Source organism: Grampus griseus (assembly GCF_964374135.1).
Source record: "Grampus griseus genome assembly, chromosome: 17".
NCBI lineage: Eukaryota > Metazoa > Chordata > Mammalia > Artiodactyla > Delphinidae > Grampus > Grampus griseus.
The window spans coordinates 40,552,947-40,572,865 of record NC_139011.1 but is presented as its reverse complement, the minus strand read 5'-3'; the positions used below and the strand labels follow the sequence as shown (position 1 = coordinate 40,572,865).

Sequence of the window (19,919 nt, the reverse complement as noted above, 5' to 3'; positions counted from 1 at the left end):
GGTAACTCTAATCTGAGCCTCACGTCCTAACAAGGTTCAATAATCACTATGCCTCTTTTTCTTTTTCTTTATTAAAATGGATATCAGTTTGGCCCATGACAATGCTAGTAAAATCATTCTCCAACTTCTTAATCTTCAATTCAGAGACTCTCTTCTGACTCTTAATGAGATCTATGATTTATGGGTCACTTAATATTAACAGGCAGCTTTCTTGGGCTTTACTTTTATTATCTCATTTAAACTACACAGCAGGTCTATGAGGTATTATACATACTGTTAGCTCTGTCTTAGGATGAGAAAACTGAGGCTCAAAAGAGATGTGGTATTTCTGTGGTCACAGAGCTGGGCTTCAAACCCAGATTGGTTTGACTGCAGAGCTTAGCTCTTTCTGTTATGCCACAAGAACTGTCTAGAGTTTTATAAATGGTGGTCCTCAATCAACTACACCTGACTATTCTAGCCCTGCTCTTGTCAATCTGAGTATGAAGATCAGAGAACACCACAGTCCCTTCTTGCTTATGATATTTATTCTAGTCTAATAAGCAATTATTAATGACAGTTAAATCACATGTGTTTAGAAGTGTATACTGGAAGAGTGTAAACATTAAGGAAATAAGATCCTTGCTGTAGGAAGTTCCTAACTGGCACTGACATCCTCTAGTCATGTAGAACACATTCCCTTGGATCCTTAGCTGCTCCCTGTGCTTGGAGCCCCCTTTCCCACTTCTTTACCTAGTTAGTTTCCAAACTTTCTTCAGATACAGCTCAGGAGAAAACAAGTAAACCTCATCTGCCTGGGATATTTTCTCTGATTCCTCAGATTTATTTGGATGTCTATCTTCCAAGAACCAGCAATACTCAGTGCATAGTTCTGTTGCACAAAGTATGTTGTCATGGGTTTTTTTTTAACTCCTCCGTCTTCCTCTCCACACTAAGTACCCATAACCTAGTCTTATTCATCTTTGTATTCTTATCACTTATCAGAGCATTGAGTGAACAAGAGAAGAGGCCAAGACAATGCTGTCATTTGGGGGAGATGGTGAAGTAGAGGCTTCTAGATGGGAGAAGTCATTGAATTTCATTCTTGCTGGAGAAGGAAACATCTCCAAGGAGCTAGAACTTGTTCTGGACTTTGAAAGATGCTCTGAATTGGGAGGTGGTGAGAAAGGAGCAGGGCACAATCAGTGGGAGAGATGGAGAGCGCCTGTTCTCTCTAACTCTGAACCCAAATCTGCTTCTCTGTGGCTTCTGCTTGTTGTTCCTGGCTGAATACCTTCAGATCACACATAACCAATCTAATCCCCTTCCCTAAACAGGCTTGCAATGTCTGAAAATGTCAGGTTTCCATGAGGCTTCTTTTTCTATGGCAGGACTTCTCCAACACTCTAACCGTGACCCACATCCTTTTCTGAGCTGCTCACCATTCAGGTGCCCACAGCATTGGACAACACAGGAGGTCAGGACTAATACTTCCATGCTGAGATGGAGGCTTCTGTAAATACAGGCTGTACTGCACCACAGCTGGTAGGTGGTCACATCTACTCACTTGCTCATGTCAACCTTAGTGTCAGTGAGGACAACTGAGTCTTCATACACATGAAACCATGTCTGCCCTTCTATTAGTGTCACTTACCATTCACTCACTCTCTCCCTCAGCCATTCCACAAATATTTATTAAGCATTTACTATGTGCTGAGGACATAAGGTCTAGAAGAGTTCCTGACGTAAATGTAGGAGCTTGCCTTTGCCTCTGCTTAATATTATCTTGTCACTTTGCGTCTGGCGCGTCAATCTTTCTTTTTTTTCTCTCTCTACCTCTCTGTCTGCCCCCCTACCCTTACCCTTGCATAGAGAGATAGATACAAATATAGATAGATTATATATATATATAGATATAAAGTATATGTAGTATATATGTATGTGTGTGTATCAAGTGTTTGTGATGCTTTCTGGTTGTATATTGGTGAGGCTGATTATGGTATAAGGAAGAAAGCTTACAATGGACATAAATTGTGGAGTATAATCTTAGATAACATTAAAAATCACAACTGCTACAAGATGCTGAGATAGAGGAAAACAGTATATGTGGGGGGTAAGGGGTGGGAGCTGGGTAACAAATCTGTGAAAAGTGTGGGCTTTGAATCAGACTCTCTGAGGTCAAATGTGGACTCCATCACTTACCAGCTGCATGATTGACTGCAAAAATGTTTAATTTCTCCACGTCTCAGTTCCTTCTGCATATATATGAGTATACTCAGGAATAAATAACAGTTTCTGTTCAAAGGGTTGTTGTGATAACTAAATAAGACGATGTATTTAAAGTTGTGCCTGAGGCATATCAAAGACTCAATAGATGATATAAAAAATATAGAAGAAAAATAGTTCTTTATATTGCCTGAAAAATATCAACCTTCAAGGAAGCAAAATGGGACACAATAATGTCAGAGTCCATTATAACCAAGTTTAGAGGTTGTTTGAACGCAAATTCTACTGGAATGTGACATTGAATTTTACTGGGCTTTAGCCAGTGTTGAGAAGTATTTTTACCAGAGTGAAATGGTTGTTGTTATAGCACTTGCTGCCATAGGATTTGACTTGGATTACTAAGTAGTTCAATTAATAGTGAAAAAATTAATTAAGAATCTCTGAGTCTTACATATACATAAAAAAAAATACCATGAATCTTTTGCTCTAGGGTAAGATTAGAAAAAGAAAATATTATACATCTGCACATTTTCGAGGACTAGGTGATTTAAAATTCGAGTTTAATATTTAAAAAAATATATTTAAAAGTTGAAAATTTATTAAGATTTAATTTTTCAGATTTATTTTCTAAACTCCAAACAGAACCAAAAGTGGACCTGGTATTTAATAAGCAGACTTTTTTCAGTAGCTACATGGTTAAGATACTACTAGTACATACTCTAAGAAAAACTAGAAAGTAAGACACTTAGGTCCTTTAACAAATATTTTCAAGGACTGTAATGAAATTTGATTGCAAAGTATGCTGACAGAATACAAAATAGAATAAAAAAAATTCAGACTTTCACTGAAAAAGCAAACCAAAACCAAAACCAAACAAAACAATGATAACAAAATAAAGAATCTCTGAGTCTTAAATGTATATTCTTTACCTACTTTTTACACATTTCACTTTCCACACCAATTCAAAATAGAGGGCATTCATTTTCTACAATATCTAAGAGGCTTATGCTTCTACCATATTATTCAAGTTAGTTAAATAGCTGTGCATAACTTGTAGATTATTGAAAATGGTTTGATTTGTTCTTGTATACTCATTTGAAGGACTTTTAAATAAGCCATGGGAACAACAATTACTGGAAAATAACTGGCTGCCTCATCTTTGGCTCAGGTGGTTTCAGTATTTTCAATTTCTAGTCTGTTTCAGAGTAAACCAAGGGAGTCTACCATTGAGGCAAGATTTAAGGATATTTCCAAACTTGGTTTTGAAGGTACTTGGGATATTACTTATAATTTCTTAATGAATTCCAGCAGCTCTTTTTGATAATTAGGGAATAAGCAAAGGCCTCAGCGACATGCCAGTACAGTGGAGTAATGGCCGTTAAAGACAAGCTTTGGGACTATTTGGAAACACATGGTCATTTCACCAGAAAAGTAAAACAAACTGAGCAGTTTTACTCAGCTTTCCTTCTTCGGCTCCATGCCATATCTATAGGTCAACTCCAGCTAGTCAGTCCTGGTGAGTTTTTTATTTGTCAGCTGTAGGAACTTTCTCTATGGCAGAACCTAGCTCTGTTCTAACTCTCTGCCCTGATATCAGGGACATGTTTATTTTCTTTACTTGAAGAAAGTGCCCCACTAATTTCTTTTATATAAGATAAAATTCAAAAACAATTATGTAGAATCAAAGCCAGTCAGTTCCAGCTCACCCTGGATGAAGATGGCAAATAAACTCATGTGGATTTGTGTCTCCCTGTTTGGCCTTTTAAGTTTTAGTAGCATTTTGATTTAACACATTTATTTCATACTAAAGGAAGCATTGTAAGTAATTTTAAGTGATAGATATTCGTTCCTCTTCCTCTTTCAGAACATCGCTTTCTGACTATTTTATAAAATTGATTGTCTCATGGTTCCATAAGAAAAAAGGCTCACTTAATATCTCTCATAATAACCTACAAGGTGTTGAGGTGTGATGAAAACAAAACAAGAAGGGGAAAAAAATCTCAGTAAAAAAGACCCTTTTTCAGTTGAACAATTAGAGTGAATCTTTTTGCCTTTATTGAAAATATGCTGAGTAATGAAATAATAAAGCTTTGACTAAAGAATTGGTGTGTGAGGAGGCAGGGAAAATAGAAAGCAGGTGGGCTGTGTCTGTGTTAGGTTTGTACACTGCGCTTGGTGAATTTAGTTTTCTTTTTTTGTGGGGTGTCTTAAATTGCTATTGCAATTTTTGGTTAACTCTAGCTGTTCTCAGTTACATAACTGCTCCTTTTGGCTTCTAAAAAGAAAGGACAGTCTAAGGTCAAGAAAGAATCATGGTGAAAAGAACAGAGCATGAAGTGACTAGGTTCAAAGATTCAGGTGATGGCAGCACTCCAGGCACTGGTGCTAAGCCTGGGTCGGAAAACATCAAGAAAGGTGGCTGGAAATAGGCCTAGAACTTGAATTAGGCATACTTCCTTCATCATATTCTCATAGACACTTAGGCTCATGAAACTGTCAAGAGTAAGGACCTTAGAGATCCTCTTCATTTTGGAGATGAAGAAATTATATCTGCACATGAAAATGCTCAAGGCCAGAGGGGTGACATGAAGGCCACCCAGCAATTTAGGGAGAAAGCTGGTGTTAGAATGTAGGTCTGAGCCTGGCTTTCTCACCATCACAGTGTCATAGCTGACATTTTAACTCCTACCACAGTGGGGTCCAGGAATACCTGTAGAGTTGTAGAGGCTGATGGTAAAAGAGACGAAACACAGATCACTGGACTTGGCAACAGAACACCTAGGTCAAAGTAGTTTCCCTGAATCTCTGGATAAGTCATCAATGCTCTAAACATCAGTTTTCTCATTTACAAACTGGGCACATGACTATTTTCCCAGTTATCTCAATGGATCAAGTGAAATGTTGTTTATCAAAGTGCTATAAATTGGGAGATTGGGATTGACATATACACAATACTATATATAAAATAGATAACTAATAAGGACCTACTGTATAGCACAGGGGACTCTACTCAATTCTCTGTAATGACCTACATGGGAAAAGAGTCTAAAAAGGAGTGGATATATGTATATGTATAACTGATTCACTTTGCTGTTCAGCAAAAACTAACACAACATTGTAAATCAACTGTACTCTAATAAAAATTAAAAAACAAAAAGTGCTATGACCACTAATGGCAATTCACATGTAAGGCATTACAGAATACCATTGGCCATTCTTTCCCTACAGACTTCTCAACAGCTACCCAGGGCTACCAAAATATCCCAATTGACTACCACCCAGAGGACACAGGGAATCACAAAAACTTATCTGGCATCTCATGAACCTGCAGCTCACCCAGAGTGAAATCTCCAAGAAGCCGGCTTTTAACTCAGCAAGTTGTGAACATTCATTTCATTTATTTATTCATGAACTCATTTACTAGATAAACGAGGCATATTTAAAATATTAGATGTAGTCCTCACCTTTCTCTAAAGGGGTCAACAGACAGATAAATAAAAGTGATTCAATATGGAAAATGTTGTATTTTAAGGACTGGGGAAGACTAAAAGAGGAAGTAAAGGGTTATGAAGAGGTTTTTGAAAAGAAGTGGTTTGAAGGTTGAGTAATACTGGGACCTGCTGAGAACATGAGGACATGCTGAGAAGATTTTTACAGGGAGAGGGGCCTCAATGAAGTCATAAGAATGTGACAAAAGAGACATGTGTGGGAAATGTTGTGTTGTCAAGTGAACCAGAGGGTAGGGAATATGGGGAGACTGTTGTGAAATGGGTCTAGACAGGTAGGATGAGGTCAGATCATGAATGTCCTTGGTCAACAGGCTAAGGAGATTGTTCTTTGTTCAAAAGACATAGGAGACACTAACATTTATTTTATAACTATTTTATTCCAGTTAAAAATGAGACAGGGTAATTATTGAAATATTCGAACAATTTGCACCTATACAAAGGAAGTTAAAAAAATCAATGAATCTGAATTTCTGGAAATAACAATCATTACCATTAGGTGAACATTGCTCTAGACTGCTTTCTATGTGCACATACAAATAGTTTAAAAGAGAGAAATACTTTTTAACTAACAAACTCCACCCACTCTTCAATTCCACAGCTATGAAACCATGAACATGCTAGATACAATGTATAAGAATAAAATCTAAATATATAAATCGATTTGAAAAAAGATAACTTCTGGCATGATGACATGTCAGAAATAAAGGCAGTGTTAGGTTTGAACAGTAAACTTTTGAGCAGACACTGTGATGGTTTTGGAAGATATTAGATTGGATAAGGGTATTAGAGACTGAGGTTATATTGCCCATGTAAACATGGGAAATATGGCATTGGGCCCGAGTGAGGCAGAGATATCTACTTAAAGCTGGGATCCTGGAAAAAAAAGGCTGCTTCCTTGGTAAAAGGAGCAAAAACCTACTTACTGGTTCAAGTAGGGTGACTAGAAAGTTTGTTATTTTTTGGAATTTTCGATGGGAAGATAAGAGAGGAATTAAAGCCCTTGGACACCAAAAATCATGTGAAGTTGGAATTTACATCACTGATTTAATGCTGGAATGTCCAAGCTGAGAAACAAATATCAAAACTAATTCCAGACCAAAAGCAAAAGTAAAATGATTTTGTAGCAAGACTTTTACACCTCAGAGTGCACAGGTATTTTGGGGGTAGAAGAAGGAAGGTGGGGGAAACAATTAAACCTTATAATTCGATGGGGAAATAATCTATCACAAGAGTCAGTAGACACTATAAATAGGAAAACTACTATTCCCATGAACTTGATGTAATAGAGCAATCTAACAAAGAGTATAAAATAACTATGCTTCAAATGGCTAAAGTGATAAAAGAAAAACTGGAAATTATAAGGAGAGAACAGCACACTGTGAAGAGATAGATTTGAAGAACAAATAGAGCTTCTAGAAATGTAGACATGTTATTGATATCCCTATGGATGAGTTAAACACTGGATTATATTATATACAGCTGAAGAAATAATTAGTGACTTTGAAGATAGAGCTGAGAAAATTACCTGGAATGCAGCAGAGAGAGAGATATACAGAGGTGGAAAAAATGGACAAGAGTTTAAGAGATATAGAAAACAGAAGAAGAGAGACAATGGAGAAGGGGAAATACTTGAAGAGGTAATGGGTTAAAATTTTCCAAACAGATAAAAAAAACACACCAGCTCTTAATTTGAAGAACTATATACTCATTAGTATACTGATAAATGTTTCACAACCAGTTGCCAAGATAAAGTTAGCACTGATTTATAGTGTTTGGTGGCTGCTGTGCTGTAAATACTGTCATCATGGCTGCTTTCAGGTTACCAGCTGAATTTAGGTGAATTACCAGCTGAATTCGAGTTTCTTCATTGAATGTGGTATTGGAAAGAAATATGCATAACCGGCTTTTGTGAGCTGGTCTGAGCTGAGTCCAGCACACAACTGCGTATGCTGAATCTTTGGGAAATATAAATAAAAATAAATCAGTACATAGGTGCATTGTTCTGAAAGTTCAGAATACTCATGAATAATATAATACCTTACTTATGAACACAGAAAACAGGTTCTCTTCCAAGAAAAAAAAAAATGTCTGACAGCAGACCTATTGGCAATGTTAGCTGGAGGACTGTGGAATACCATCTTCAAAGTACCGACTCAAAAAATCAACCTAAAATTCTATATTTACTTTTATAATTTTTTAAGAAGTGAGGTTAAAGAAAAATTTCAAGCAATGGTGTGAGAATTTACCAAGTACTTATTCTTACTGAAAGAACTAATTAAGGGATGTATTTAAGGAAAAGAACCAAACTCAGAACGGAAGGTCTGGATGCCAGAGCAATGATAAAGAAACTCATAATCATGGGTAAATATAAATAATCATCTTCTTACTTTATTATCTATAAAGTAAATAACCTGTTAAAATAATAATAAAAATGACTAATTTGGAAGGAGATTTAACAACAAAGGTAGAATTTAAATATTATACTACAATTAAATGAAAGATGAGGAGATCATTGGAAAGGATTGTAATGATTGGTTGGAGTGCAGTCTAACAGAAAGCAGGAAAAGAGAAATAGGGGAAAACACCGATTTAAAATAGAAAAGGAAAGTAAATATAAAGCAAAATAAGAGAGTAGAAATAAATTCAAATCTATTAGTTATCCTAATAACTGAAAACATTTCGAATTCACCAGAGATTCTCATATTGGATTTAAAATATCCAGCTATATGTAGCTTACAGAAAAATACAAATATATAACACAAATTTGACAGCAAAGGGATAGGGAAAGATATACTAATATCTAATACTAAACATTAAAAACACAACATACACTCTCACAAACACAAAGCAACATTATAGTAGTAATATTGCTGTCAGACCAAATAAATATCAAGACACAAAGCATTATTATGAAAAAAGAGGTCCTTATACAATGGTAAAGGTATAAGGAACAATTCACTAGGAAAATATAATAATACTGAACCTGTATCCCCTTAATAACTCTGTGTTGCATAAAGCAAATTGAATGAACTGTATTTACCATTAATAGCATGGATAAAATTATTTTAAAGATGATTTAAAAAGAGAAAGACAATAATAGTGACATGAGATTATATATATGTAAAAAATTTTAAATGCACAAAATAACACTAAATTTTACTGTGGGTGATCAATTTATTGCCCCTTAGCTCCAAATTCACTCTTTTAGATTGTTCTGTGAAAATTGATCTGGACCCTTTAAACATTTTCCTTTGTGTGAAAATTGATCTGGACCCTTTAAACATTTTCCTTTGCTAGCTGGTCCTAAAGCTTTGTCAGTAGATGGTTCTGGGCAGTCACTGGAGGAGAAGAGTTTTGCTTCCTGGTTCTGGTGGTTTTTTGGCAGATGTTCTCTGGCATTGGGCTGTTGCAGTGCTGGTAGCTTCTCCAGGGCCATATTCCTGCAGTGCTGGGTAGCAGCAGCACCCAGCTACCAGCAGCTATTCCACATACTCCCACCCTGCACACCCACCTTGAGAAGTCTTGCAGTGGACTGCTGTCAATGTTACACCTACCTGTGAATAGCTTTCTCCGGTATCCTACAGCATGGATTTCCAGCAAGTTCCCAAATTATTTTGAAATATAAAGATTTAATTTAACATATACTAAATTTATCAGGAGAGAAAGTGAAGTGAAATGAAAGAATTGCTGTATATATTAATATATGTACATACATACGTATATATGTATGTATGTATGTATATACATACACACACATTTATGGTAGACTCACTATAAGAAATATTTCTAAAAGTTCTCCTAGAGTTCATATTCCCTGAAATATAGAGTAATTTTTCTTCAACATTCCAAGCAAAAATCCTAAAATTTACCTGATTTGACGTATTTAGTTCCCATGCCCAGACCTGAATCAACACCTGAGGCCAGGGCAGTGGAATTTGCAAGATTGGTCTAAACCAATCAGAACTAACCCTTGGCATTGGGCACCAAAGCACAGGAGTCATGTGGAGGAAGGGTGGATATCTAAATGAAAACTTGTTGTTCTTAGGAAGGGGGAAGGGAAGTGGATATCAGATGGACAAACTAGGTATATCCACAACATGGTGTATATTTCTTAATCTGCAGACTCAAGGTTTTCTTCATTTGGGGGGAAATTTTTCTTCTCATAATCTTTGAGTGATTTTCTCTTCCATATTTTGGATTCTATACCTAAGGGACACCAAAAACTTGTCTTTATTCTGAGTTATCTTTGTCATTTTTATATATTTTACTGTTATTGTTTTAATCTCTGCCCTTTTCCTCTGCATTTCCTGGGATTACCCAAAGCTTTTTATTTTTTGGCTAGTAATTTGATATTCAGCTGAATTGGTCTTCAATTTATTTTCTTAACCTTGCAGTCTCCCTTTCTTCTTATTCACCTTGTCTTATTGAATTATCACACCTATGAAAGTATTATATAGACTAAAGTGCTCATGAGGAACTCTCTTCTCTTCCGTGGTTATGTTTTTGTGCAAGCTAGGTTCTTCACCTATCTTGCCTGTTGTGTTGCTTCCTTTCATTTCTTTCCTCTTTGTAATATGTTTTCATGGTTACCACACCGTGTTTTCATCTTGATCATGTTCAACACAGGGAGTTCAGTTCAGATTTTTTTGCACTGATATATTATAGATGAATTATTTTGACTCATTCTTTTTTCATCACTCTATTCATTGTATCTAGTTGTAGGTGTATCCTCTTTCATTGAGGAAATACCTTTGGTCTTTGGAATATTTCCCCCAATCTAGTGTAGAGTCCTAGAGTCTTCATTCCCACCAAAGAGAGCCAGCCTTGTTTATTTACCCAGGTTTTTTTTTTTTTTTTTTTTTTTTGTGGTACGCGGGCCTCTCCTGTTGCAGAGCACAGACTCCAGATGTGCAGGCTCAGCGGCCATGGCTCATGGGCCCAGCCACTCCGCAGCATGTGGGATCTTCCCGGACCGGGGCACGAACCCGTGTCCCCTGCATAGACAGGCGGACTCTCAACCACTGCGCCACCAGGGAAGCCCCAGCCTTGTTTATTTACTTCTTACCATTATCTCCTCAACAAGCACTTTTCCTCCTCACATCAGTAGAAATTCCTTTCCTCCTCACATCAGCAGTATCAGTAGAAATTTCCTACTCATATCAGGAGTATCAGTAGAAATTTTCAAGATTTTATTAAATCACCAGTACTATCTCTGGGAGACTTGGGCACATTTTGTGTCAGAATATTGTTTCTTCAGCTTTTAGTTTTTGATAATTATAGCTGTAGGTTTTCCCCCTTTGTTTGCTTGGTTGGTGTTGATGTTTACCTTACACACTGGCCCTCATTTTTGTTAAGAGTTATAACAGAGAATCATGTGATCAGCTTTAGTTCCCTCATTTTTTTGTGTGTGTGGTACACGGGCCTCTCACTGTTGTGGCCTCTCCCATTGCAGAGCACAGGCTCCGGATGTGCAGGCTCAGCGGCCATAGCTCACAGGCCCAGCTGCTCTGCGGCATGTGGGATCCTCCCGGACTGGGGCATGAACCCGTGTCCCCCACATCGGCAGGCGGACTCTCAACCACTGTGCCACCAGGGAAGCCCAGTTCCCTCATTTTTAATCAGAAATCCATTGAAGGGTTTTAATCAGGGGAGAGTCATGTTTTAAATCATGATGGCAGGCATATGGAGATTATTAGAAATGTTCATGAAATAAATGAATGAATGAACAGTAGAGGTACATAAATGAAAATGTGGGTAGAGTGGGAAGAGAAGACATAATGGGTGGGATGGGGGAAGAAATTGGTAACTTGACTTTGGAACTCTTTCCAGCTAGATGACATTCATTTAATCTGACCTCTACCTTTGGGTAGATAGTAATGATTTGCAGAAATATGAGTCTTAACCCACAGAGCCAGTTGTTAGAGAAGCGAAACAACTAGTAACTTAAATGGAAGCTCATGGACCTAGTCACACTTTCATTTTGTTAGTTGTATGATAGGCCAAGTTCTGGCTTTGAGCAGGGCCCTTGGTTATGCCTTGCCTCCTCTCTCCCCACCCCTCATCCTCTCCTGTCCGACTGTCAGCACGTGGACCTTGATTGACAGATCCACTCTGCACAGAAAAGAACCTTAGGTTCTAATAAATTGCTTCCATAAATTTGGTGCTATGAATCTGACAAGCCATAAAGAAATTAATTGGCTAGAAGTGGGCTTCCTTGAGTTGGAAAATCTGGCTCCCTCTCATCCTCCTGGATATTATTTGAATTTACTTGATGTCCAGCAGGTTGTAAAAATGCAGCCTTCCGAGTAGGTAGTGAATTGATCAGAACTCTTTTCCTTGAAAGTGCCAGAAATCCAATTTGAACTAGCATAAACAAAGTAAAACATAAAAGAAAGACGCCCTAGTTTATGCACTGAAATGATGGGCTGAGCAAAGGAGAGACTGGCCGCTACAGGATTTGGTCTATCAGGAAAACCAGGGTTCCCTCATCATCTCTCATTTCTGCTTCACTCTGCTTTTAGCCTTGTTCTCTCCAGCTGACGGACTTCATGAGACTCCAGGAATCCAAGATCCTATATTCTTACAGTCTAGTGACCTTAGAGGAAGGGAAGCCCATTCCCTCCAGATCTCGTGAGAAATCTGGAGGAAGATTCTGATTGGCTCGTATTGGTCACGTGTCCACCTGTGGGGTGAGATTGAGGGATAGTAAATTGGCAGCTCCCACCAGAAATAGATGTTCTCTAAGAAAGCAAGGGAGGGGGTGATAGTCTGAGTACATAAAATAACACATTTTCTTTGAGGGGAGGAATAAAACCCTCCGTATGCTTTACAGGAACTAAATTCACCCCTGCCGAGCTGTCGAGGGATATGACCCTTCAATCATGTCCAAATATATGAGTGCCATTTGATACCTTTACATTGCTCTGTTTTGCCAAGCCCAGAATATCGCACTTGTTGATTTTGTAACCTCAAATAAAAACGAACCCCAGGATGTTTCCAGATTCAGCTTAATTCCAACCAGTTGTCACTTCCTCAGCCCAGGAGCTGGTATGGAAGTAGGTATTAGGCATCTGTTGCTTTGTGTTATGGCTAATGCATGAGAGAGATGCTTTTCTAGAACCAAAGAGCCCTAGCTACGCCACTGAGGATGAAGAAAGATTGCAGGGGACCAACTGGTTTTCGTTTGGACCATGATTAAGAGAAGGCTCCCTTGCTCTAATGCTTTTAAAATCAGCTCCCCTCCAAAGCACTTGGGTTACGTATATGCTATCTTGCAGAAAGACTCAGCATTTGAGATTCAAGCCAAATGCTTTTTAGCCCACTTAAAAAACACACTGCTGCCTTGGGCCCTGCCGGCTGCAGGGGCTGACTGGGCTGGAAGCCAGCTTTGAGGCTGACCATCATAGCTCTTGCCACTTAGTACGAAGGGAAGATTGGTGACATGGTTTATATTAGTAGCAATGCTAACCGTTTACTGGATACCTTACACATGGCCCAGGCACTTTTTTAAAAAGCCAACTTTCATTATTAAATAGTAAAATCTGACTTATTATTATTTTTTTGTGGTACGCGGGCCTCTCACTGTTGTGGCCTCTCCCGTTGTGGAGCACAGGCTCCAGACGCGCAGGCTCAGGGACCATGGCTCATGGGCCTAGCCGCTCCGCGGCATGTGGGATCTTCCCGGACCGGGGCACGAACCCGTGTCCCCTGCGTCGGCAGGCGGACCCTCAACCACTGCGCCACCAGGGAAGCCCTAAAATCTGACATTTTAAAAGGCACAGACGCTTATATTATTTTGCTATTGAAAAAGTTGGTATGTAGCATATTGTTCTCCCAGATTCACAGATTAAAAATCAATGTCTGAGAGAAAATGTAACAAAATTATAATTGGGAAGAGAGGGAGTGACTAATTCGGTGACTTTAAGTTTCAAGAGGGAAGAACACTGTTTTATTGTTTTGTTTTTCTATTTTCTGTCTAGTGTTAAACACAGTGCCTGGTGCATAGTAGGCACTCATCAGATATTTATTGAATGAATGAATAAGTGAATGAATATATGAAACCTTTTAGGAGGAAGAACTGACCAAACATTAAAATGAAAACTTCGGTAACACCAAGTGTAAATATGAGCTTCCTTACAACAACAGTTGATTACATGAGAGGAAAATCTATCTAGTTTTCTTTATACCCTATTTTAACTAGAGCAGAAAATGGATGTCCCAAAGTCTCAGACAAATGAATTGTCCTTGCAACATGTCTATCTTACCAGAAGTTCCTAGACATTGTATGACCTCAACTTGCCAGTTTTCCAGCTGTAGTTTCTTAACTAAAGTGTTTCAAGATAAATTTGGTTAGTTTTTAGTCAAATGCATGACCCAAGTGACTCTGTGTAAAGAGTAACTTAGAATCCTCATGTCAGTTTTGGTATTTATAAAGTTGGACCAGTTACATAATTTGCGGGGACCAGTACAAACTGACAATGTGGGGCCCTTGTTCAAAAATTACTAAGAATTTCCAGACAGCAATAGCAGAGCATCACACCAAATGTAGGTCCTTCTAAACCGGGGACCTGTGTGACTACATAAGTGGCATGCCCATGAAAACAATTCTATATAGATTGCTTGTCTTTTGGGGACTCCTGAAGCATTGGTGAGTTCATATTTGCAGCAAGAGCACATGGAAATTACAGGGTTATTTGATTATTTCAAACATGGAGATGAGAAGTAGGGAAAATGTATAGGTAGAACTAAAACCTAGGGTAGAGATTATGACAAAAAATTTCACATATGTAATTTGCTCCCATTCACTATTAACATAATGTTCTTAGATCTTACAGTATATTTTTAGCATTTTGCTTTTTTTTTTTTTTTTGCGGTACGCGGGCCTCTCACTGTTGTGGCCTCTCTCGTTGCGGAGCACAGGCTCCGGACGTGCAGCCATTGCTTGTGGGCCCAGCCACTCTGCAGCATGTGGGATCTTCCCGGACCAGGCTACGAACTTGTGTCCCCTGAATCAGCAGGCGGACTCTCAACCACTGCGCCACCAGGGAAGCCCTAGCATTTTGCTTTTGGGTAACCTGAGAGTTATGATATCTAGGCAACTTAAAATGTCTTTGATAAGTTTCATTCATTCTAAGTGTAGTAATTACAGTCTGTAATACTGCCGTACTGTATGGCTTTATTTTCTAATATTAAACAACTCTACCATTATGGACCAGCTGAAACTACGCTTGAAGTTACTTTTCTTAGATTTGGTCTCATCTGATCGTACCTTATAAAAGTTTATTGAAGAAGACTGAAGCATATCCTACTGGCCCAGAACTGAAGAGAAATGAGTTTTTTTAGGCCTGTAGGCTAGTAATACTCAAGAAATGCTTCTTGCATAATGAATGCTAATGTGTCACAGGCAATTACCATAGATGCTGATCAATGACAGTAATACTAAATGATGCCTCACCTTTTAACAACTGTGGTGAATACTTTAGAAGTATGTATTCTATAAATCTGAAAAGTTATCACTAAAACATTTCAAAAATTCAAATAATGCACTGAATTTTGCCCTGATTCAATTTGAGTAATTTCATTAAAATAATGATTCACAAGATGATTTATATGCAATTAATTTTGGATTTATTGTGATGCTTGTTCCTTTGGTTTATTGAGATATAATTTACATATAGTAAAATTCACCCTTCTTTGGTGTACAGTTCAATGAATTTTGACAAACTTACATAGTCATGTAATTGCCTCTACAATTAAGATAGAGAACATCTCCATCATCCCAAAAGTTTCCTTCAACTCCCTTTGTAGATAAGTCCTTCTCCTCATTCCAGTCCCTACACACCACTGATATGATTTCTGTCCTTCTAGTTTTGCATTTTATAGAATGTCATATAAAAGAAATGATTTGTATTATTTAAATTATTTTGAGTTTGTCTTCTTTTACTTATCATTATGCTTTCCTTGCTCCAGCAGTATTTGGTAATTATCTTGTTTTTAAAGCCCATCTAATAAGTATGTAGTGGTATCTCATTGTGGTTTTGGTATTAATTTCCCTAATAACGAATGATATTAAGCATTTTTTCGTGTATTTGCTCCATGTATCTTCTTTGGTAAAGTATCTTGTTCAAATCTTTTCCTTGATAAATGGAATATTTATAAATGGAATATTTCCTGCCATATCAATAAACAAAGGATGTCATAGTCACCAATGATTGCAGCCCTCCAACATGAGCTGGTGAGTCCTGAGGAAACTCAGGGCTGAAAAGAATAGCAGCCATCAGACTGCAGCCACTCCCTGCAGCGAGCCCTGCGGAAACTCAGGGTGTGAAAATACAGGCCCCAGATAGCTAAGGTGCATATCAAAGGAATGATTTCAGTGAGCCCAGACTCTTGCATCTTCCCATACACAGAAAAGCACTAAATCCCTTAACTTGAGATATCTGGTTTTCTTTATTTAACAATAATCTTTTTTTTTTGACAACTGATTATCAGTTTATTAAAAATGTTGATTTAAGCATCTGCAATAGTGACTTCAACCTCGACTCCTGGCTCAATACTGATAGAAGTGATCTGCTTGACAATCTCAGAGGACTGTGCAGGTCAATAAGTCGCTTGTGGATCCTCATCTGGAAACGATCCCAAGTCAACCTTCAACACAAGGAGTTTTCCTTGTAGTTATTCTCAGAGTCTTGGTAGGCATTGGAACCCATCCTTTCACCTTGAGATTCTTTTCCTTTGCGCCTCTGATGAGGTCAGCACAAACCTTCTCCAAAGACTTCACGTTGTGGCTGATGAGGGTGATTCGAATCCGGTGAATCGCCACCTCGGGCTCCACGGGAGTCTTTTCGGTATCTGTAAAAGCCATGGCTGCGGCACGGCTTCCTGACCGACTTGTTCCTCAGCGAGGGCGAACAGCGGTGAGTCAGGAGCATGAGTGGGTGGCCTGAGGCTCCGCTGCAGCGGCGAGCGCGTCTTTCTCCAAGAGCTAACAATAATCTTTTGACTTCCGACTACCTGACTACCTGCTCTTTGCTGCAAAACTCCTCTATATCCTGGCTCCTCCCCTCGTCTCCTCGGAGCAGTTTCTCAGTTATCTGAAACGCTGTCTCCCAGGCTGCTGTCCTCACTTTGCCCCAAATAAAACTTAACTCGCAACTCTCATGTTGTGCATTTTCTTTAAGTCAACATCCTGTTACTTTCTTTTTATTTATTTATTAAGAATATTTTTTGAGTTTAAAATTTTTTTCCAGGTTTATTGAGAAGTTTAAGGTGTACAACATAAATAAATAATTGATATAAGTTTAAGGTATACAACATAATGATTTGATATACGTATGTATTGCAAAATGATAACCATAATGTTTAATTGACATTCATCATCTCACACAGTTACAAAATTCTTTTTCCTATGATGAGAACTTTCAAGATCTACTCGCTTAGCAACTTTCAAATGTACAATACAGTACCGTTAGCGATAGTTATCACACTGTACATAACCTTATAAGTGGAAGTTTGTACCTTTTGATCGCTTTTGCTCAGTTCTCCCACTCTCCACTCCTTGCCTCTGTTTTATTTCTGTGAAAAATGATATTGGAGTCTTGTTAGGGCTTGCATTAAATCTATAGGTGGCTTCAGGTTCTATGAACATTTTAACAATATCAATTGTATCAATATATGAATATAGGCTATCTTTTGATTTATTTGTGTCTTCAATTTCTTTCATTAACATCTTATAGTTATTAATGTAGAGATTTTTCACCTCCCTAGTTAAATTTATTCCTAAGTATTTTATTGTTTTTGATGCTATTGGGATTTTTAAAAATTTCTTTTTTAGATAATTCATTGTTAATGTATAGAAACACAGCTGATTTTTGTATGTTGATTTTGCATCTTGCAACTTTACTAAATTCATTTATTAGTTTTAACAGTTTTCTTTTTGTAACATCTTTAGGATTTTCTACATGTAAAATCATGTCATCTGAAAATAGAGATAATTTTGCTTACTTCCAGTTCTGATGCTCTTTATTTTATTTTATTTTTTGCCTGATTTTTCTGGCTAGGACTTCCAGTACTTGTTGAATAGGAGTGGTGAGAGTGGATAACCTTGTCTTCTTCCCAATCTTAGAGGAAAAGGTTTCAACCTTCACCAACTCTATATTAGTTGTGGACATGTCATATATGGCCTTTATTATGTCAAGGCATGTTTCTTCTATATCAATTTGTTGAGAGATTTTTTTTTAATCATGAATAGATGTTGAATTTTGTCAAATGTTTTTTCTGCAACTATTGAGATGACCTTATGAATTTTATCTTTCATTTGATTAATGTGATGTATTACACTTATTGATTTGTGTATCTTGAACCATTCCTGCCTCTCAAGGGTCAATCTCTCTTAATCATGGTATATGATCTTTTTAATGTGCTATTGAATTTGGTTAACTGGTATTTTGTTGAGAATTTTTGCATCTATATTCATCAGGGTTATTGGCTGTCATTTTCTTTTCTTGTAGTATTCTTGTCTGGTTTTGGTATCAGGGTGATGGTGGCTTCATAGGATGACTTTGGGAATGTTGACTCCTCTTCAATTTTTTGGCAGAGTCTGAGAAGAATTGACATTAATTCTTCTGTAAATGTTTGGTAGAATTCACCAGTGAAACCATCTTGTCCTGGACTTTTTCTTTTGTGAGGTTTTTTTTTTTTTTTGCGTTACGCGGGCCTCTCACTGTTGTGGCCTCTCCCGTTGCGGAGCACAGGCTCCGGACACGCAGGCTCAGCGGCCATGGCTCACGGGCCTAGCCGCTCCGCGGCATGTGGGATCCTCCCAGACCGGGGCACGAACCCATATCCCCCGCATCGGCAGGTGGACTCTCAACCACTGCTCCACCAGGGAAGCCCCTGTGAGGTTTTTGATTGCTGTTTCACTCTCCTTACTCATTATTGGTCTGTTTGAATTTTCTATTCCTTCATGATTCAGTCTTGGCATATTGTACGTTTCCAGGAATTTAGCCATTTCTTCTAGGTTGTCCAGTTTGTTGGCATATAGTTTTTCATAGTAGTCTCTCATGATCCTTTGTATTTCTGTGGTATCCGTTATAATTTTATTTATCTTTCACTTATTATTTTATTTATTTGGGTCCTCTCTCTTTTTCTCTTGCTTAGTCTAGCTAAAGGTTTGTTTATTTTTTTATCTTTCCAAAGAGCAAACTCTTGGTTTTATTTTTCTTTTCTATTGTTCTCACATTCTCTATCTTTTTATTTCTGCTATAATCTTTATTATTTCCTTCCTTCTGCTAACTTTGGGCTTAGTTGGTTCTTCTATTTCTAGTACCTTGAGGTGTAAAGTTAGCTTGTTTATTTGAGAACTCTCTTTTTTCTTAATGTATGTGTTTATCACTATAAATGTTCTTATTTCTGCTTTTGCTTCATCCAGTAAGTTTTGGTATATTGTGTTTACATTTTTTTAAGTCTCAAGATGCTTTAAAACTTTTCCTTTAATTTCTTCCTTGAGCTATTGGCTGTTCAAGAGTGTGTTAACTTCCATATTTTGTGATTTTCCAGTTTTCCTCCTGTTATTGATTTCTAGTTTCATATTACTGTGGTCAGAAAAGATACTTGGTATGATTTCAGTCTTCTTAAATTTGCTAAGATTTGATTGTGGCCTACCATGATCTATTCTAGAAAATATTCCACGTATGCTTGAGAAGAATGTGTATTTTGCTGTTTGTAAGATGGAATGTTCTGGATAGGTCCATTTGGTCTATAGCATTGCTCAAATCTACTGTTTCCTTATTGATTCTCCATCAGGAGGAGTGGGGTATTAAGGCCCCCAACTATTATTGTATTGCTGTTTATGTCTTATTTTAGGTCTGTTTAATATTTGCTTTATATATTTAGGTGCTCCAATGTTGAGTGCTTAAATATTTAAAATTGTCATATATTCTTAATAAATTGGCCCCTTTTTCATTATATAATGATCTTCTTTGTCTCTTTTCACCATTTTTATCTTAAAGTCTATTTTGTCTAATGTGAATATAGCTACCCCCACTTGCTTTTGGTTACCGTTTGCTTGAAATATCATTGCAATCCCTTCACTCTCACTGTGTGTGTCTTAAAGCTAAAGTGTCTCTTTAGTAGGAAGCATATTGTTGGTTTTTTAAAAAAAAATATTCATCCATTCTATGTCTTTTGATGGCATAATTTAGTCCA

The 19,919-nt window shown here is 37.5% G+C and overlaps 1 pseudogene across 1 annotated transcript; it reads right to left on the bottom strand.

Moving 5' to 3' along the window:
* Positions 1-16,223: 16,223 nt before the first annotated feature.
* Positions 16,224-16,578, bottom strand: LOC309835609 (small ribosomal subunit protein uS10-like; annotated as a pseudogene). Its single transcript has one exon. The product of its transcript is annotated as a small ribosomal subunit protein uS10-like (transcript).
* Positions 16,579-19,919: the final 3,341 nt, after the last annotated feature.